This window comes from Camelus bactrianus, chromosome 15, assembly GCF_048773025.1.
Source record: "Camelus bactrianus isolate YW-2024 breed Bactrian camel chromosome 15, ASM4877302v1, whole genome shotgun sequence".
In the NCBI taxonomy this organism is placed as follows: Eukaryota; Metazoa; Chordata; class Mammalia; order Artiodactyla; family Camelidae; genus Camelus; species Camelus bactrianus.
The window spans coordinates 3,631,531-3,653,182 of NC_133553.1; the positions used below are offsets into that span (position 1 = coordinate 3,631,531).

Below are 21,652 nucleotides of genomic sequence, written 5' to 3' on the forward strand. Positions count from 1 at the left end.
ACCCACCTGGATCCTGCGCTGGCCCTCAGAAGAGCGGCACATCAGCCCTTCACTTGGGGGAGGGGGGGTTGGTTTTCTTATTCATCAGCTGCTGTTCAATATGTGGTATCTAGCTCTGCAATGACAGTGACCAGCAGCTGACCCGGCCTGGAAGCCTCAGAGCCCTGCCCGGCCAGGAACACTCCTGCTTCTGTCCACTCGACCCTCTGCTGCCAGATCAGACCGAGACTTTGTTCAGCTCAGACACCCGGGAGGGAAAAGACATACCCAGAATGCATGGGCTCCACCTTGGGCAGCAGGACCCTTCCCTGGCTCTCCACATCCCAGCCAGCCAGCTTTGCCCTGGGCTGTGGATGTGACCGGCCCACCAGGCTTCTGAACTGCTCTTGCTTTGGGCAGAAACCCATCCCCAAATTGACTGCTCCACCTCCACCAGCCAGGACGGGGCCGTCGGGATACCTGGGTGGGATCAGAGTGGTGGCCTGGCCTGGGCGGGCCTGCCCTGGGCCTCCCTGTGTTACCTTTGGGTCTCTCTGGCCAAAAGTCCAGAGGCGCCTTGGGTGAGACATGACCCAGCGCTGGCAGCGTTGGTAAAGCCCCTCGCTGCGGGCTTTCCGGGGTCTGTGGCCTCGGGATATTGGGATGCAGCAGAACGTGACTCTGTCTCCAATCAAGTGAGCTGAGTAGGGACTTCTCTACAGAGTGGGTGCCTGGTGACTTTAGTTCCAAGTTCTGTTGGGCTCTATTGCTGGGGAAATGAGATCACTTCCTGGGGTCCACTTACCCAAGCTTCCTCCTGACACATAGCTCCCCAAGGACCTTTCTGGGCTGCCGATCTATCATTTCTCACTCCATGCCATGTCCACACACAGTGACACCAACTCAGCCCCCCTCATAGCCCTGGGGAGGCCTGGATGCAGCCAGTGCTGCAGCTCTGAAGATACAGCTGGGTTCAGACATGGCTCCCCCCACTCAACAGTGCTATCACCATGGAAAAGCCACGTGCCTCTCAGGGTCTCCCCAATCTCCCGTCAGCACAGTGGGGACAATTCTGGCCCCTGCTTCCTAGAGAAGCCATCCTGTCTCTAGACCTAGAAACACCTACTGCATCTGTCACCCCCATGGGCTGGCATCACAGGGAGCTCGTGCACAGACTTAGCAAAGGAATGACCCCACAGAGGGCTGGCGGAGCGCAGAGAAGATGCCACACAGGCCTGGGTCTGCCCTGAGGTCTGGAGAAAGTCACTTTCCTTATTGCTTGCTTCCCAGCTCCCAGTCGTGCGACTAAATTTAAATACAACTCTGACATCGTCCGCTCTGGCATACAACCTCCTAGGTCATTCTGTCATGTTGACATACAGGCCCAGTGTCTGATCTCGGCCTCTGTGGTGGACTGTCCCACAATGTCTTCATACTTTTTGCCTTCAGTTCCCACGCCCTTTTGTGATCCCCACACCCTCCCCTGGAGGATGGATGGACTTTGAGACCAGGTTCTGACATGCAGACTGACTTGTGAAAATGTGCGTGAGTTCCACTCATTCCCAGCTCCAGTTTTCCTTCTCTCTGTCTCTGTTTCTCAGTGCCTCTCTCTCTGTTTTGTCTCTCTGTTTCTCTGTCTCCCCTGCTTCTCTGTGTTTCAGTCTGTCTGTCTCTTTTCCGGTATGTATGTGTGTATATATTTATGTGTATATGTGTGTATTTATGTGTGTGTATTGTTCGGGGCCAGGACAGGTCACTTCTGAAAATCCCTTGATGACATATTGATTATTTTGAATTCATGTTACTAAAGAAAAATTATCTTTGAAAATTGTGCAAGCACTTTGGTGGAATCTTCTCTAAGGACCAGCACTGCTAGGGAAGTGATGTTCCTGTGGCACTTTGATGTATCCTGTACCTTGTTCTGCCGGAGAGGAGCGTCCATTTGCTCTTCCCTCCAGGGGACCTCCTGGGGCCTCTGCCTGCTCACGTTGTCACCAGGGCTGGTTGTCACCGGGCTAAAGACCTGCCAGTGTGATGGTGGCCAATGCTATCTCTGCAGTCTGTCCATCTGCCTATGTCCTCACCTTACAGGTCGAGCATCTCTAGCACACACTGGCCACCTGCACTGCCTCTCGTTGGAACTGCCTGTGTGTGTTTTGTTTCTTTTCAGAACACTGGGCTTCAAGAGTTTTTTGCACCACAGCGATGTGAAGCTTTTATCCGACCTTGGGTCATGAGGAAAGCTTTTTCCAGGCTGTGGTTTTTCTTTCCAGCTGTCTTTCTTGGCCTTTGTTTTCTGCTTTAGTTTGGTTTTATTTTGCCACAAGAAGAGCTAAGCATCTCCCTTCTGGCTCTGGTTTCACACTTAGAACAGCAGTGCCTACCACGAGATTATGCACAGAGTTACCAAAAGGGCTTCATTTGGTACGTCTCATCTTTAATCCATCTGGATTTCCCTCTCAAAATACAAAAATGCTAATTCACGTGAAAACAAACAAACAAAAAATTCACCCGTCCCTACTTAATATATGAGGGCAGCGAGAAAAAAAAGCCACCTTTTATATGATTTCATTGATAGGGAACATCCAGGATAGGTTAAGACAGAGAGAGAAAGGGGATTAGTGCTTCTCATTGGCTGGGGGTGGTAGGATGTGGGGTGCGCTTTGTATACAAGCTTTTAGTTTGAGGAAGGCAATTGTCTAAACCAGTGGTGTTGGTCTCACAACATTTTTAATGCACTTAATGCTCCTTAAAATTGCACAATTTAAAATGGGAAAAGGCTAAACTTTATTCTTGTAAACTTAAAACAAAAATAGAATATACTATAATAGAAAAGAAAAATATCTGACTCCATAGAAGATCTGTCCGTTTGGCTTTAACCCTGTGCCCTATTTTCTAGGCTTAATCTTACTAGCTCTGCACCTTTTGTAAAACAGTGTTGCCTTTAGCCTGAAATATACAGGAAAGCCTATTTTCAAGTCTTTGGTCTTTAAGGATATTAACACTTTTGCACTTATATAAAGACAGCAAGTTGCAGAATAGAAAATAACTTTTGTTTGTTAGAGGTTTTACAGAGGCCCTATGACCTGGTCTACGTTGACAGCTGCAGACCAAGATAATGGCAGACTAATATCTTGGAGAACCATCTTCCCCAAGTCAAATTTCAGGCTCCTTTTCTAGTAAATAGGGGAGGGGCTGTGGTTGGTTGTTGCAAACTTATTGGTGTCGGATTTCTTTGTCCTTTGAATCCTTTGCAGCTGTCCACGTGAATCAGATCACCGTGTTCCTGTAACACCTGCAACAAAACAAACTTTTTCTATTCTGCAACTTGTTATCTTTATAAGAGTGCAAAAGTGTTAATATCCTTAAAGGTCAGAGTTTTGAGAATAGGATCTTCTGTTTATTTCAGCCTAAAGGCAACATTGTTTTACAAAAGTTGCAGAGCTAGCAAGACTAAGCCTAGAAAACACGGCAGAGGGTTAAAGGAAAGGAAAAGATCCATTATGGAGTCAGATTTGTTCTTCTCTATTACAGTGCCTTTGGGTGAGAGCTAAGAGGATGACTCCTGGGTGGGTCCTCTACAGTCCCAGGCTGCAGTTCAGGCAGGGTCCCTGCCAGATTCACCATGACTTTGGACCTGATCTCCCGCAGAGAAAGTGACAATTATTGGATTAAAATTACCTGTCAAAATCCCTTCAATTGCCTGTAAACTATACCACAGCAGGGGATGTCTCATTGGCCAGTTAACTGCCAGTCTCCCCTGATGCAAGGGACCAGCGTCACGGCGGGATCCATGGTGGCCTGGACAGTGCACATTCCTACTTTTCTCTCCAGCCTTGGCTTCCTAAAATTGATGCTTTGAAAGCTCCCGTCCCTCTTCCCTCTGGCCTGGTGTGAATGAACAAGATACCTGCACCCACCTGGGCTGAGGCCAGGCCATGCACACAGCCCCATGCACACAGCCCACCATCTGCTGTCTACCCCTGGGCTCAAGTGCACCCTCTGAACTCCCCCACCCCAAACGTCCGCGTGCCTAGTGCCTCCGCCCTAGGGGTCCAGATCACCATCAGGACCATCAACCACCCAAGGCCCACAGGCCATTGGCTGGCAGCCTGGGATCACCCTGACCCATCGGGTCAGATGAGACACAGGGTGCGGGGATCAGGGTGCCAGGGCGGGAATTGGAACCTCTTTCAGCCCAGCCTGCCTCGCCCTGTAGCCTCAGACACTAACTATGAAGGTGCACACTAGGCTGGATCCCCCGCTGGTGGCAGTAGTCATCATTACTGGAGCTCAGAATTCCTCACCCCAACCACAGGGTTAGGGGTGAGGGAGTGAGCTTAGGGTAGGGGTGCACTCAGAGTGAAGGGGATCCCATGGTGAGGGGGTATAGGTTGAGGAGTGTGGGGCCGCTCAGATTGGAACTGACCTGGCTGAGAGGTGAGGAGTATAGTTTCAGGATTTTGGGGGTCCTGTGGTGAGGCATGAGGGTGTAGGGGCCATAGGTTAGGACCAAGCAGGACGGAGTGTCAGGGCACAGACCTCGGTGTGAGGAGAAGAAGCCCTGTCTTTAAGGTCTGGTGGAAGACTAGGCCTGGCCAGGGGTGGGAGGGTAGTAACAGGGAGGGGAAGGTGAGCAGGGGAAGTGGGGCTGGTAGGGTGTGGCCTGGCCCAGGGCAGTCGTGGTTCTAGTTCAGTGCCAGGACCCAGTCGGTGGCGGGGTGAAGGCTCTGGGGATGGAGACCCGGCGGGACGAGCAGGAGGGGCACCACCTGGCTCCTCCCGGCCCCAGTGGCCAGGTCTGGTAAAGCAGGAGACCCACCCGAGCAGTTTGCGCTGCAGGAGGGAGGAGGAGGAGGGGCGCGCACGCGCTGACGGACAGATGCGCGGACGCCGGAACCCGCCCAGAACGAGTGGAAGCTGGCGGCAGCCGGTTGCTCCTGGACCAGCTCCTGGAAGAGGAACACGGCCTGGGGTCTGGGCCGCCGCTTGCCCTTGGTTTGGCTGCTGCTGCCGGGCAGTTAAGGGGGCGCTGGTGGGGGCGTGCTGCTCGAAGCCGGCGGGTGACGCCTGGGCTGTGCGACTGAGGAGGCGCACAGGGAGGGGTGCGGAGGTGAGGTCACGGCCGCGCGTCCCGTAAGGACCCTGAGGCGGTTCCCAGCCGCCGCTGTGGTTAGTGGTAACCCCGCTATTAGTAGTTCCTTAACCCCGCGTTTTTGCCGCCGCTTATACCCGGGTTTAGGAGAGCAGGTACTGCCCCGGGAGGTGGGAGGGCACCGGACGGCTCCGAAGCATCTCTGACTGGCCCTCAGATCATGACCTGCTCCCGGGAGGCGGGTGCGGTGCGGTCGCGGGGCCTCGGATGCAATGGGGGCTGCCCCATGAGAGCCCCTGGATTTGCTCCCATCTTCCCCGCGGCCTGACCTTGGGGGCGGCCTCTAAATCCCCAGGTTCTTGTGACTCAGGTTACAGGTCAGGCTGCCCCTGGGAGGTGGGCGCAGTGTGATCAGTGTGCTGGGATGGCTGCAGCAACAGCGGGAAATGGTCGCAAACCCCGCGCTTTCACAGGGCAGCCCCAGTCCCGCCATCGCAGCCGCCGCCATTCCCTGACAGCACAGCACCTGCCTTCCAGGAGCAGGCTGGCCTGTAACCTTAGTTCCACGAATCTGGGGCAGCAGAGGCCAATCTCAGGCCATGCGCTGGGGAGTTTGAAGCCAATCCACGGGCTCTCATGGGCAGACCCCATAACCCGCCACTGCCTTCGACCACACCGCGCCCTCCTTCCAGAAGCAGGCTGACCTGCGGACCGTGCCTGGAGCAGCAAAAGCCGAGCCCTGGACAGGCCGTGGGAGAGAAGGGGGCAAGTCGACCAGCCTGCCAGGTCGCTGCCCATCTCCCTGCCGCTGCCCCAGGTTCGTGGATCACTTGTTTTCAAGTCAGTGGGTTCCTGAGAGGCAGGAGCGGTGCAGTCAGGAGGCGGGGTCTGCGGGGAGGGGTGCTGCCCCAAGGGGATCAGGTGGACTTGCTCCCATCTCCCCCAGGGCCAGATCTGTGGACGGCCTCTGCTGCCCCAGGTTCACAGGACGCATGTCATGTCAGTCTGTCCCTGGGAGGAGTGCTCAGTGCCCTCGGGGCAGCCTCAGTGGCTGACAATGATTTTGGAAGTGGGCTCTAGCCCAGCATAACTAACTCTCCTTTCTTCTCTTGCTTCCTCAGTTGGTGGCTGTATAGGCTTTTTCATTATAGGTTATTGCTGGATAATGAACATAGGTTTCTCTGCTATACAGAAGAAACTTTATTTAAAATCTATTTTTATATATAGTGGCTAACATTTGTAAATCTCAAACTCCCAAATATATCCCTTGTCATCCCCTTTCCCTGGTAACCTTAAGATTGTTGACTAAGTCTGCAAGTCTGTTTCTGTTTTGTAGATGAGTTCACAGTGTCTTTTTCTCTATTATTTTAGATTGCACATATGAGTGATATCATTTGGTATTTTTCTGTTTCTGGCTGCTTTCACTTAGAATGACGATCTCTAGCTCCACCCATGTTGCTGCAAATGGTTTTATTTTGTCCTATTCATGGTAGAGTAATATTCCAGTCTATAAATATGCCACAACTTCTTTATCCAGTCATCTGTTGCTACATTTAGCTTGCCTCCATGTCTCGGCGACTGTATACAGTGATGCTATGAATACTGGGGTGCAGGTATCTTTTCACATTGGAGTTCTTTCCAGTTATATACCCAGATGTGGGATTTCTGGGTCATAGGGTAAGTATACTTTTAGTTTTTTGAGGGATTTCCATTCTTTCCATAATGACTACACCAAACTGGATTCCCACCAGCAGTGTAAGAGGGTACCCTTCCCTCTACAGCCTCTCTAGCATTTATCATTCATGAACTTCTGAGCGATGGCCATTCTGACTGGTGTGAGCTGATATCTCATTGTAGTTTTGATATGAATCTCTCTGTTTGTTAGTGATATCGAGCATTTTTTCATGTGCCTATTGGCCATTTGTGTCTTCATTGGAGAAATGCTTGTTTAGGTCTTCTGCCTATGTTTGGATTGAGTTGTTTGTTTTTTTGTTTTTAAGTTGTATGAGCTGTTTATATATTCTGAAAATTAAGGCTTTTTTGTTAGTCGTATCATTTGCAAATATTTTCTCCCATTCGTAGGTTGTTGTTTCCTTTTGTTTTACTTATGGTTGCCTATGCTGTGAAGAAATTTATGAGTTTAATTACGTCCCATTTGTTTTTTTCTCTTATTTCCATTGCCTGGGTAGATTGCCCTAGGAGAACGTTGCTAAGATTTATGTCAGATAATGTTTTGCGTATGTTTTCTTTTAGGAGATTTATCATATCTTGTCCATCTGCATCTTAAGCCTGTACTCTAGATCTGTGCTTCAGTTTTGAATTTTGAGCTTCTTAGAGAACACCTACTCTTAGCTCATATGTCAGATTCAACATGTCTAAAGCTGATTTCATAATCATTTTTCTTGCAGCATATCCATTTATTCAGTGGCATAATCATTCTTCTATTCTTGAATACCCAAAGGCTTGGAATGGTCTTTGATTTATATTTCTCTCACCACCCTCCACATATTCTTGGCTTCTGGAACTGTATGTTTTTGGTTTCAAATGTCTATTCTGATTGCTGATACTCTGATGAACAGCGTTCATCCCTGATACAAGAATTTTTCCTTCTGCTGAATTCTTGGACATTCTCTCCCCTCCTTTCAGTCAACCTTCAGTTTTGACCCTCCAACATCTAGAGTCAAGTCAAAGACTTACCACAACCAGATCTCAGCCAGGTAGTCTCGACCCTTAATCAGTTTGGCCTTACCTTATTTGTTCCAATCATTATGTGACTTAGCCTCCTAGGGTAACCTGTGCCTTATTAAAATCCAGGAGTCACCAGTCTTTTCCTATCCAGTCCTCAGTTAAAACAGCTTAGAATTGCCCTGAGAACTAGTTGGAGCCCCATCCCCTTCATTGATTCTTCCCTATTTACTCCAAATACTTCTAGCTCCTCTTTGTATTTCTGCACTGTTCATGATCTGTAGCCTGTAATCTAGTCTTTGAGTACTGACTTGGTACCATTGCCGGTTGGTTTCCAATGTGTCTCCTCACTTAGCTGGTAACTGGAGAAGACTCCCTTGTTCAGCCTCCTTTATACCCTCACCCTGCTTAGCATCGGGCAATAGCAGGCATCCAGGCAGTGCTAACCTACTTTATTCGCAGGGGTGGTGGTTTGGAGTATAGCTAATAACTATTAATTCAGTGTTGCAATTAAAAAAGAAAGCCAAGAAAATCCATAAAACTTTATCTCCATGTTCAGTTTAGCGCTTTACCTCAACAGTTTTCTTAACTCTGTGTTTACATTAACATAGTGTTCAGTGCTTTTACAGTTCCCTGAGGCAAGCAGGTGAGTTGTCATTATGTTTGACTTTCACGTTACATTTCTATTGGATATATTTGTGCAATGACAAAACCTTCTTTTATAAGTAAACAGCTGGAAGCCCAGAGAGACAAACAGCCTAACCCAGGGTCACCTGGTTAGTGTTTGGCAAAGGCCAGGACCGCGGTTCACATCTTCCAGCTGCTCCTCTTCCAGTGCCTTTTCATTCCAGTGCTGGGAAATGTAGCCCCATCAGCCAAACGGCCAAGTCTCATTGCTGCCCCTTTACCTGCCAGTGATGGCAGTGCTACAAAACGTGGCAAAGGAAAGGTCAGAAATAGGAGTGATAAAAGACATGGAAGTGCTGGAAATGGATCCTCAGCCTCTTCCTCCCTATTTGAGCACCTCACAAGTGTCCCTCTCTGACACTGCTGTTCATTGATTATAACACAGTCTTTAAAATCAGACTGATCTTTTGTAGGACATGCTTTTATCCTGGTCCCTTTCCTGCTAGTAGTCACCGTCATGGGCAGAAAGTGCCTGACTGTGCTCTGTTGGTCACTTAGGTGGGAGGGGAAGTGGGAGACGAAGCGGGTTGAACTGAAGCCGAGCTTTTTACAGCTCTGTTGTTCTAGGACCAGAGCAGTTCCACTCCTGCTTTCATCACCTCTCCACCTCTGAGTCCCAGCCACCCACTCCTGCCTGCTTCCCCACATGCCACATCCTGGGGGAGGACAGTGTGGTTGGCAATGCCCCCTCCACCCTCCGCCTTCCGCCCTGGGAGGTGCAGGAGTCTGCTTCAACTTTTAAGCTGTTTTGGTAGTTGGGCTTTTCCAGCCTTTCTAGGCATCTGCTTTCCAGCTCTGGGAAATTGGAGATGTAACTTAACCATACAAGTTCTATACTAATGTATTCAGTGGCATTAATGTGATGTTGTCTTTAAGGTGTTCTGGGACTGGATAGGAGGTTTTTAACACAGGATGCTTCACATCCAATTCTAAAGGCCTACAGGATGCAGGTGTAATTCAAGTTCTTACATGGCTGTAAGGCAGACATGGACATTATTTTATAATATGACCATATGTTCATAGATTACGGTTAGTCCGCCGGCTCTGTATCTAATAAAAGTTTAAATTCCAAACGCTTGAAGAAAATTTGCGGACCATGTCTTTTTGCCTGTAACTAGTTGCAAAAACTGAAATCAAGACTCTACCACAAGCCAGTGTTTCCCAGTAGAGAAACCCTCTACTTTTACAACCTCTAAGTAATGCGGTGGTTCTTTGGGTGAGATGAGGGATGCCAGAGTATTTTGTTGGGACACTAGAGTGGCATGACAAGTATTCTGGGACTGGTTACAGTTGAATCTCTGCTTCCTATATCCTGGACTGATTACAGAGTCAATGTTAGTGCGTTAACCAGCTTCTGAATGCAAGGGTAGCTAGGAAGACAACAGAGAAAATAGAAGGATATAAAGTAATGGAGAGACTTCAGAGCAGTACAAATGTTGACTTTGACACCACCAGCTGCTGACGTGAACTTGGCAGGAATTTGTGAGAAATGGTGGGTGTCACTGCAAGAAGGAGAGTCCTGCAGCTTTTGGGGTGAACAGGCAAAGGGGAGAGCAGATATGGTGACCACTCGGGGGCTGATTATTTGTGTCCTGAATGTGAAAATATCTGGTCTCCTGTTCAATTTTGCAGCCAAAACTTCACGTGACTCAGGGCATTATTTCCACCAGATACAATAAAAACATAAACAACCTCTGTTTCCCAAAGTGTTTGTTCTCGATCTGAGATGATTGTCCTGTGGTGGGAGGTAAGTGGGCGGTGGGTCCTATTACATCACTCCCTTTCACTAAAAGTCTACCTCGCTGCATTTCACCCTACTGCTAGGGGTGCTGCCATTCTGTTAACACCTAGACCTATAAGACAGGCTTACCTGAATCCTCACGTGAAGAGGGATAGTTATGTGCAGTTTTAAATAATTGCTTGGGTCATGTGGTCCTTTGTTCCCTCCATTGGAAATCACTATTCCAGAGCAAATAGTATGAATCTATATAAACTATATTGTTTGTAAGATGTCTTCAGAAGTTTTGCAGTAGGTTTAAATATTTGCTTGGTGATGGCCTCTTGATTGTTTGAAGGAGGCAACCCTCACTAGGGGCTTTGTTGGCTCCCTTAGATTTCCCTTACTGGCAGTAGAGTGTTCGTAGGCAGAATTAGAAAGTTAACTGGGCTGAGAAGCCGAATTTGCCCGCAGCTGGGAATTGGTAGAAGAGTCAGTTATGGAAGGAAGGCTTTAGGATTATCTGGTAGCAGAGTTGTGGGATCCAAGCCCTGGGAAACCTCAGCTTTTGTAGAGTATGTTCTGTAACAATAGGCTATTGGATAATTTTAACACTTGTTATGGGATGTAGAGTTGGGGAAAGACTTAAAAGTGAAAGAACCTTAAAAAAGAATCTCCAAATATTTTAAAGAAAACTGTACTCAGAATGAGAGCTTTCCTGGAAAAGACTAGTTCTTCACTTCACAGGGGAAACAGGGAGAAAGTGTAACTGCACTTAAGGTAACTTAAAAGGTAAACCTTACCCTCCCACTTAGCTGTTTCCTGGTGTAAGTTCATATTCCACATCTGTAGTTTTAGACATGATGTGTCATTTTCTGGTACTCTATTCTGCTTCTGAGTGAGAGACTGACGGAAAGTCACATAGCAATTGAAAAATTGCACAAAAGTCTTTATTGTTAAAAATGTAGATATGTGGCAGAGTGCTGCATTTGCAAATGACTTTCAGTACAGAGAACACTTAAAAGAATGCGGTGTTATTTCTTTTTTTATTCCTTTAAGCCTTTGAATAGAAGGTTTTCTTTGCAGAGTTTCTGGAGTACATCAGAACAAGCAGGAACTAAAAATAGCTTTAAGAAAGCACCAGTATAGATGTTGTTTATAGTATGGTATCTGTCTTAAAGTTAACTCTTTAAAGCAGGAAGTTGTAACTCTCAATTTCTTAAGCAAATAAAAAACATTCTTGACTCTTAATGACATACTTTGTGGGGTGAAGCCGCTTTTGCTTCCATTCTGAGCATTGAAAGGCCTTCAAGGATAATTCTACCAGTCCTCAATATTTTATTTTCCTTCTGTTGTGAACTTGTTATTAAACTTGAAGGAGATATAAATATCATTAACTTGCTACATATGTAGATATTTAGAGTTACATAGTCAGAAAGTTTGTGTACATCACACGTATCTACATAATTCCCCAGGTTCCAACTGTGTTCCTGATAAAAGAATGGTGGGAAATGGCATTATGGGGATATGTCTTACAGTACACAGTGTTTCCCCTGTTCCCTCTACCAGATCTGGATGTTCTTTCATCTTTCGGCTTCTAGAATTTCTACCTCTTTTTCTTAAGACAGGTGTAACTCATCCCCCTGCTCACACAAATATGCGTACACACACACACACACACACACACACACACAATGTGCCGTAGGGAGTAGCGTGCACCATCCCATTCTCTGACTCCAGCTCTGATCCCACACACTGGAGGCAGTGTCTTGCACGAATTCATTTGTAAGTTCCTTTTTAAAACTCGAGTGGTCGGGAAATAGGACTGATATCCTCACCTAGTAGGCAAGCCCTCAAGGATAACTTCTATGGTTAATGCCAGGGTATCTTAATGTTTGTGTACCTGGTTTTCATGTCTTCCTGTACCACCTGTGTGACCCATGATTCGCACAGTTCTGTCTCCCGTTAGACTTTTTCTCTCAAACTCTGGACTCTTATAATATTCTGCTGATTTGGCATCTTCACTTGGAACTCTGATATCTTAAAACCAACATGTGTAAAAACTGAGCTCTTGGTCCTCCTACCCCCCAAACTGGTTCTTTATGCAGCCTCCCCCATTCAGTTAGTGGAAACTTAATCCTTCCAGCTGCTTGGGTCAAAAATCTTGGAGTTATTCTGACTTTCACTGACATACCACATGAATTCTGTCAATAGATCTGGTTTGACACTGCCTTTAAAATATATCCAGAGCCCAGCCACTTCTCACCATGGCTCCTGCTTCCACTGCTGCTTCCCTGCCCTGAGCCACTGTCCTCTCCTCCTGCATAGCCCTTCTCAGTAGCTTCCCACCTTTCATCTCTGACCCGTTTGCACTATTCTCACCCCGCAGTCAAGTGAGCCTTGAAAACCTAAGTTAGATTGTGTCGTCCTTCTGCAGTGCCTCCCCATTTCACTCCGGGTAAAAGCCACAGTCCTTACAATGTCCTCCAAGGCCATACAGGATCTGCACTGACCCTTCTCCGCAGCTCCAGCCGTGCCCCCATTCTGGAACATGCGAGGTCACGCTGGCCTTGGTGATGGTTATTCCGTCCTCCTGGGACTTCTCACCTCCTAGTCTTAATTCTAACCTCAGTTCACAGTGTGCCCTGCTCTGGTATTTAATACAACATCACCCTCATCCTATACCCTCAACTCTCTTTACTTTGCCCTTTTTACTTTTTTCCATGGTTCCTCTTTCCTAGCATGCCACCTCCTCTGCTGCTCTGTTGTGTGTATTGTCATCTCCACCCCCCACCCCAGCTAGACTCCAACCAAGCTCCGTGAGGACAGGACTTTTGTTTTGTTTATTGATCTATTCCATGTGCCTAGAGTAGTCCTGGGTACATTGTAGGCCGTCAAAAATTATTTGCTGAATAAATTAAAAGGCTATTTTAAAAATGAATCATCCTTTCATTAACAGGTGAGGAAAGGAAGCTGCATGAAGGAAAATGGTGCAGTAAATAATGATATTTGCCTGTTGTACTATGTATGATATATATATATGTGTTTTAGTCTTAATTTGGTATCTCAGTTTCTTAATTTAATAGCTGTATTAAGGTGTAATTTACAGGCCATACAATTCACATATTATAATTGTACAAGTCAGCCATTTTAACTATTTCTAGAGTTGTGCAACTGTGTCCTCATAAAGTCCCCTTGTGTCCATCCATATGCAGTTCGCCCTCCCCTCAGTGGCACCCTGATTTTATTTGCTTTTGTTTTTTTGGCAATCACATCTGAAAAGAATAATTTACACAGCAGTACTAATATAGCTTTGCACTTTTAGAAATGACACACTTAAATATGAAATCAGGAGTCATTGCTGAATGTAGGCAGCAGTATCAGACATCGGTGAGAAGAATGGACTTGAGTGTCAGACTGGCTGCGATATTACCCAGCTCCACCATTTACCAAGTTACCCAAATTATTTTCTGTCTCAAGCTCTATGTCTGTTATATGGGTGTAATAATAGCAGCTTACAGAGTTGTGAGGATTAAGCAAACAGGGAAACAAAATTTAGTATAGTGGCCAGCTTATGTTATTACCTAAGAAATAGCCTTGCAGGTAGAGAGCAAAATTCAAATCAGTTTCTAAAGTATGTGTAAAATATGATCCAGTTCCTGCCTGGTTTGTAAACACGTATGCCTACTGCAGAATGTAAAAGCAGGCTAATTTCCAACAGAAAAGATCATTTCTCAGCATTTCTTTCAAAGGTAGTTGCAAAATAATTTTTACTAAATTTTCTGTGCCCATCTCTGACAGAGCTTTGACACCAGGGAGGTAATTATCTACATTTTTGTTAAAATGATGCTGACCATCAGGAAGTGTTCCGAATTATATTTTAGCCTTTATGTTGGGAAATATTGTGAAACTTCTTCTAAATTAATGGGGGAGGGGCATTCATTGTAGCTCTTGTAGCCTGATAAGGCTTCTCTAAATTATCTTTTTTTAAATTTTAATTAAAGTAATTAATTAATTTTTTGCAGGGGGTGGTAATTATGTTTTTATTTATTTTATTTTTATAAGAAGTTCTGGGGATTGAACCCAGGCCCTTGTGCATGCTAAGAATATGATCTTTCACTTGAGCTATACCACCCTAAATTATCTTTAATAAGATCTTTTTCTCTGTTTTGTTATTTTCTTTTATGTACAGATGCACAAAGCAGGGTCATCAGAAGCCTCTCAATTCCAAAGATGATTATAGTGAAAAATATTGCACAGTGACAGTGAATCCTTGGAATATGAAGAAAGATTGTAAAGTCCTGAATGAATTAAGAAGGAATTGTTACATTAACTTACATGTAACCATGGCTCTCTTACCTTTATTTTTCACTTTATATTGAAGATATTCCTCACCCGTCAAGGTTGCTTTGTTAGATATAGGGAATATCTAAAGCCTTTTCTGGAAGTTTTTTAAATAAAGAAGAGCAGGTAATTTATCAGAATTGTGAATGGTGTAATCTGCTCTGTCTAGTATGATAGCCACCAGCCACATGTGACTATTGTGAATTGAGATGTTCTATAAGTGGAAAATACATAATAGATTTTCAAGACTTCGTACAATAATAATAATGTAAAATATTTATTAAAAGTTTTCAAAGTGTTAATCACACTTTTGAAATGATAGTATATTGGATATTTTGGGATAAATATAATTATTCCTGGAATTATGTACACTTGTTCCTTTTTATTGTCTAAATGGGATTACTGGAAAATTGTGACTTGCACTATGTTTCTATTGACAGTGCTGGCTTCTAACTTATTGCAAATAATATGAAAAAAACTTTGATTAAGTATTTTATAATTGAGTAGTTGATTTCCATCATATTATTTTCAGGTGTACAACACAGAGGCTCAACATCTTTATATATTATATTCCATTTAATGTCACCATAAAATAATGGCTATATTTTCCTGTGCTGTATGATACAGCCCTATAACCTATCCATTTTATACATAGTACTTTTTACCTCTCAATCCCTTACCCCCTTCCTGCCTCCCTCTCCTCCTTCTCCCCATTGGTAACCACCAGTCTGTTCTGTGTACCTGTGAGTCTATTTCTGTTTTATTATAGTAATTAATTTGTTTTATTTTTTAGATATACATATAAGTTAATAAATAGAATATTTGTTTTTCTTTCTCTGACATATTTCACTTAGCATAATACCCTGTAGGTCCATCCATGTTATTGCAAAAGACATTATTTAATTTTTTAATGGCTGAGCAGTATTCCATTGTGTGTGTGTGTTCATGTGTATATATGTGTGTGTATATGCGTGTATATATGTAAATATACATATATATATAATATACCACAACTTCTTTATCCAGTCATCTGCCAGTGAACATTTGGGTTGTTTCAGTGTGTTGGCTATTGTAAATAGTGCTGCTGTGAACACTGGGGTGCATGTGTCTTTTTGAATTATATTTTTCTCCAGACATATACCCATGAATGGGATTGCTGGATCACACGGAAGTATATTTTCAGTTTTTTAAGGAAACTCTATACTGTCCTCCATGGTGGCTGCAACATTTACATTCCCACCAACCGAGTAGGAGGGTTCCTTTTTCTCTTAAAAGGTCAAAAATTCTCTACATTTATATACTTTCCTTACAGTTTAGGACACAATTTGGCAAAAGCCAGATAGAATTTAATAGGAGTAAATACAGTATTTTTTCAAATGTCCATGCATTATGGATAGATATGTTATTGATGAGTTGGTTCCCTATTTTTGTAGATGCAGAAGATTTTATAGCTTCACAGACATTTCAGTCTTGCAGAAAGAAAAATGTCTTTGCATTTTGCTGAACTTGTCCGGGTGGCTTTATGGAATTTGGTCCAGGCCTGCAGAGGTGAATACACATCCAAACCTGAACCATTTGAATGTCTGCAAGATTTTAAGAGTCTAGAATGTCAGATCTGGACTATAACTCTGGTGAATGACATCAGTGAGTGGACTCAAGAAAACTCCATTTGAATGCAAAGCCTTTCATAAGCCAAAAAAGGCTTTGAAATTGTGGCAAAGCCAGAGACTTTTGTGCACCACATATGGCCACAAACCCATGGGGACAACCACAGGCCTTCTGGAGTGCCAAGGGAATTCCATGTGAGGAGTCCAGCACTCACAGGAATCCAACAAGTCCCTGCCAGCCAGAGCACCTTCATTGCTACTGTGGTATTTTGAGCAAATGTCTTTTCTTCAGGTTCAAATTGGTTTGTTGTTTTTTTTTTAATAAAAGAAAATCAAACAACTTCTTGTTCCCTTGGTGAAAGTAAAAGCCTAACATTTTCTGATTTCTTTTGACAGAGAAAACTTGAGCCTATGAATCTAAACTCATCTGTGATGGTCTGCAGCTGGGAGCAAGCAGATCAGTGTCAGTCCCTTTGCAGCCGTTGGCTGGGAGCCTGCATGTTCCCTGGAATGATATTTGAAACATGTCACCCTAGCCGTGCCTTCGCTCTGGACTGGGAGGCGAGTCAGTCAGAATCTGCATTATGGAATGTATGTTTCAGATCCAAAGCTAGGAGATCTTTTTTAATAGCCAGAGAATGTAGTCATAAATATATCTATTAATGTATTTATGCAAGAACAATTTTAAAGTTTTTTTATTATAAAAATTTCCCCCAAAATTGAAAATGAAAGAACATTGGAATTAAAATCCAATGGAATTAAAAACAGTGGAATTAAAAATCATCTGTACCTTAGTTATACATAAAGAATCTTAAAATCCTTCTAAACATTTTTTTGTTCAAATGTAGATATTTTTCCCTTCCAAAAATGAAAATTATTATTTCACATTTTTTTCTTTTTCCTTTTATTATATATTCCATATCAATAAATATAATTCTTTTAAATCCCTTTTAATGGCTGTTTAACATTATATTGAACAGATATGTAAATAGTCCTAGGTTTAAGAAATTTAAAAAATTGTCATTACAATGCCCCTGCAAAGAATTTTTTCGTGTTTCTATTTTTAGTTACTAATTTGGACTAAAAGTTAACAAGTTTACTTTTCTTCATCTAAAACATTGGTTATTTTATGAATGAATTGTAAGGATTTTAAATAACTTTTCAGTAATTTCAACAAAGAAATTAACTTTAAGGCAAAAATGTATGATGGTTTGCAAATCTATTTTCATTATATCTTCACTTTTACCAGTGTCATATCTGTGTGTGTTTGCACAAGTGCTTTAACTACCAGGATTGTAAGAAAAATCTGTGTACTAAAAATGTGAAAATAGTTTCCTGGTTTGTGTTTTCATTCTCCCAATATAGGTTTTGGATGACAAGCTTGTATTTGCAAATGTACACACCCTGTGGGAGGTGCTCTGTACATACGCTGAGATACTGTACATAAAATTGCCTCTGAATCCCAATCATCTGAAAACCGTGTCCTCAGCCTTTGATACCTTCAGCTGTTTTATGAAAGTCCTCCAAGTGGATGAAAGTATCAACAACCGGAACAAGAGTTTTTCATTGCCCTATTTGAGAAGAGCTGCGTGAACGACTTTTATATTCAGGATAGAGATACATTCATCAATCCAACCACCAGGAGCCTCACTGTAAGTCTAAACCGAGTTTAGCTGCTGTCTTGGGGGTGATTTAGAACCTGCTGTTGAATTATAAGTGATTTGGTTTTGTTGGTTTGGTTTGGTTTTTAAAAGCTGCCCATAAAAATGAAAAAAGAGAAAGAAAAGAAATATGCCTACAGATTCCTGTTAGGATAGTAAACAGTGGCTGGTTATTTACCCTGTATAAACCACACGCTTTCTTAGAATCTATTTAGGTTTACTTCATCCTTTCTCAGATCAAGTATCAAGTAAGGGACAGTTTAAAAAAAAAATTCAGGATTAACTGGCTTGTGAGCTCCGGGATCTGCAAGGCAGCTTTCCCTTCCCATGGTGTAAGTCAAATGGCAGAAATGAAATAAAGCACTTCATGTATCCTCCGGTGTTAACAGGAAAAGGTGAGTCTTCTTGACCTTGTTACTTCCTGGGTAAAATGAAGATAATATGTCAGGAGTCGACAAGCCCATTTAGGGCAGGAACCATGTTGTCTTGTTCACTGCTGAATCCCAGGCACCAGGAAGGCTGAGTTTAACAAGTGGGTGAATGAATGAACTGTAGTTCCCCCAGAGTTACCATGTGGGGCAGTGTGGATTAGCAGCTAAGGGCATAGACTCGAGAGGTGAGGGTACAGCTCAAGTGATGGGGCGCATGCTTAGCACGCATAAAGTCCTGGGTTCAGCCCCCAACACCTCCTCTAAAATAGACAAATAACCCTAATTACCTCCCCACCCCCCACCAGAATTACCTTATTATCTCCCTGCCACCAAAAAAAAAAAAAAAAAAAAGGTAGAAGTGGCCAAGAGCATAGACTCAGGCTGGAAGACTTGTGCTGGTTTCTCGCTGTCTACCTTGTAAAAGTCATTTAGACTCTGTGTTTATCAAGTTCCTCATCAATAAAATGGGGATAATAATAGTACCCACCTAGTAGAGATGCTATGGGGATTAATGAATCTGCTTGAATTTTAGAACAGCCCTGGCTAATAGTAAGTACTATGCATTTGCCAGCTCTTTTCATAATTACTGACAGATGTTATTATCAACCAAAGAAGTATTAGTTCTTTGTAAGGGAAATGCATGTTAGGCCATTTCATTTATCATTTTCTGTAATTCAGGCTTTTTCCCTCTGAAATACCATTTTCTGTCTGTGCACTAGTAAATCACAGGGCTTTCCAAATTTCATCTGTCTGAGTTCTTGTCATGATGACAATACTGCAGAGTTTTGACATTTTTTAGGGACTCCATCTGAGATGACAGCAACCCCTCAAATTCAGAAGCAGTTCTCTAACTGACAACATCTCGCATGAAATGAAGTTTGTAAAATGTAAGAGCTTCAGACGCTAAATGATGCCATAAATGCAAAGATGTTATATCTAAGCTCTTTAAATAAATCCTGTCATTGAAATAAAGGAAATACTATATTATAGCGCTCTATGACTTTGTTACCTTGCTATCCGTTTATCTGACTCTCTAAGACAAAAGAAAGCAAAGACTGAGATTGATCATTACTACTGTGTGGTACACGTATTTGTGGATGAAGACCATACTGAAATGCACTGTCTAAGATACTAAAATGGACACTAAACAGCTGCTTGATGCACATGCATGAACAGAACAGGGAGCTGGTTGCAGGGAGCAGACACTGAGCTTCCTGGATCAGAGACTCAGCATAGCAGTCCAGCCCAGCAGTCCACATGTTTTATATTTATATCCCAGCAAAATTAGCAGTGAGAGTCTGAAATGAACTTTGGGGACATTTGCAAACAGCTGTCATGATTACTAATGTGGGACACCAGGATTCTACAGTGTTTAGTTGGCATCTGCACACAACCATTTCTTATTCACTAAAGCCTGTTGTAATTGCTGGTTCCACATCCAGGCTGAGGAATCATCTCATGTGGTGTTTGGGAGGGAGGTAAGTGGAGTCAGGACCCATGCTAAGGCTGGGTGGGTAATAATCTGGTTCTAGTACAGGAGAAAGGAAAGTAGGTCAGGTGGGAAGGAGAATGACTGGATTTAAATTGTGTTTCTTGAGTAAGCTAAATATATAACATCATGTCAAGTTTCTTTATTGTTTATATTCCATGTGCTGTCACCGAATAACTACTGAATTGTGGGGACAAAAAAGCCTGGGTTTTAGAATTGACCCTGCCCCTAAACAGCCAGAGTCCAGGTTCCTCTGGGTGTCCAAGGAGGGGGCTGCTGCCTCCACTGAAGCAGTTTGGGCACTTGGGTGGCGTAGTTTTTTTTGCTGTGGAAGACTGGCCAGGTTGTAGGACATTAAGCATCTGCAAGGCCCTCACCAGGTACCCACGGTGGTCCCAGGACTGTAACATCCAAGTGTTCCTTTCCAGCCACGTTTGCAAATGACCCTCAAGGGGTTAGTATTAATCCTCGGTGAGAATTATGAAAAATTATATGGTACCTCCATCCCTTCTGGCAAAGGAGGGCCCCTTATTTACAAATGACCACAAAGTGTTAGCACCACATTTTATTAGCAGAACATGTGAACACGTGGTGACAGTGACGCTCACCTGTTTGCTTCTGCTTCCCAGTGCAACTTCAGCCTCCATCAGAGGACCTCAGCTGCCCCAGCGAACAGGTCCTTCTGTACAGGGAATGTGCTCCTCCTCGAAGCATAGACAAGAAGCAGCCCTTAGATCTCATCAGGTGAGCTGTTGTGGAGAGCACTCCAGTGGGAAGGGCTCAGGGTTGCCCTCATGGCTTCTGAGTGTGACAGTCCTCCAAGAGTGTTACCAACCAGGAAGCTCACAGGAGCGCTGAGCTTTGTTGCCCCAAGTTTTTACTGGAGACTTTATTACAAAGACATGATTTATTGGGTCACTACTGACATGGCTACCCCAAACACTAACTGTAAGTCAAAGCCCTAACATTTGAGCCCCTACCTCTCCTGATGGTCAGTCACTTGTCACAAAGCTCAAAGCCCCACTCCTCTAATCACATGGTTGGTGTCTCTGGCTGGCCAGTCCCCATCCTGAGTTATCTCATGAACACAAGCCATCCAAGGGTCCGCCATGATTAGTAAAGACACTCCTATCTTGGGAAATTTCAAGGCTTTAGGGGTTGCCGTCCAGGAACTGGGAACAAAGACCTACCAAATTCTTCATTAAACAGGAGTAAATGTTAGGTTTCACTTAAATTATAAAATAAGAGAAGTATTCTCACTGCTTAGCTCTATCTGCTGTTCGACACCGTTTCACTACACCACGTGACTGTAATGTCGCGCTCAGCATGTGTATTCTCAGAGCATCAGCGCCGGCTGCTCCCCGGGAGCTTATGCTGTTTGTGCAAGGCTGCTGGGAGGAGGGAGGCCAAGGACAACTGAGCAAACAAAAATAATCGGGCTAATAAGGAAACAATTTCAGATTGAAATGAAGGAAATAATACAGTGTTGAGATGGGAGACTTGGGGGAAATGGAGTCAAGAAAGCTATCTTTGAGAAGGTTACATGTGAGCTGAGATGGTGATAAGGAGGCTGGTCTTTGAGGATCTGGGATAAGTCACCCCAGGAATAGAGGCAGCTTGTCCATTGCCCCGAGGCACAAATGTGCTCAGCAGGTTTGAGGAGATACTGGAGCCAACGCTGGTGAGAGTGATGAGACGCGAGGTTTAGAAGGGCATCAGGAGCACGGAAAGTAGTGTAGACTCTAAGTGCAGTGAGAAGCAGTCATGATAGTTTAAGCACTAAGGTAATTTTCTCTCACAATTTGCAAAGATAATGTGGAGAATGAATTGCAGGGACCCAGGAAGCAGGGAGGCCTGGTCGGAGGCTCTTGGAGTGGGCCAGATGAGAGATGGTGGGAGCCAGGGAGAATGCGTTTGGGGAGTGGAGCTGACAGGATGCAGTTATGGGCTGGCTGTG

The 21,652-nt window shown here is 44.2% G+C and overlaps 1 long non-coding RNA gene across 3 annotated transcripts; it reads left to right on the forward strand.

Annotated features, from left to right (window-relative positions):
* Positions 1-4,865: 4,865 nt before the first annotated feature.
* LOC141573430 (uncharacterized) lies at positions 4,866-19,037 on the forward strand. Of its 3 annotated transcripts, none has more exons than XR_012499115.1 (3): positions 4,866-5,092; positions 16,511-16,705; positions 17,480-19,037. It is a non-coding gene; the product is annotated as an uncharacterized LOC141573430 (long non-coding RNA). The 3 variants fall into 3 exon arrangements; XR_012499116.1 differs by lacking the exon at positions 4,866-5,092 and adding an exon at positions 14,406-14,503; XR_012499117.1 differs by lacking the exon at positions 4,866-5,092 and adding an exon at positions 14,622-16,416.
* The last annotated feature ends 2,615 nt before the right edge of the window (positions 19,038-21,652 follow it).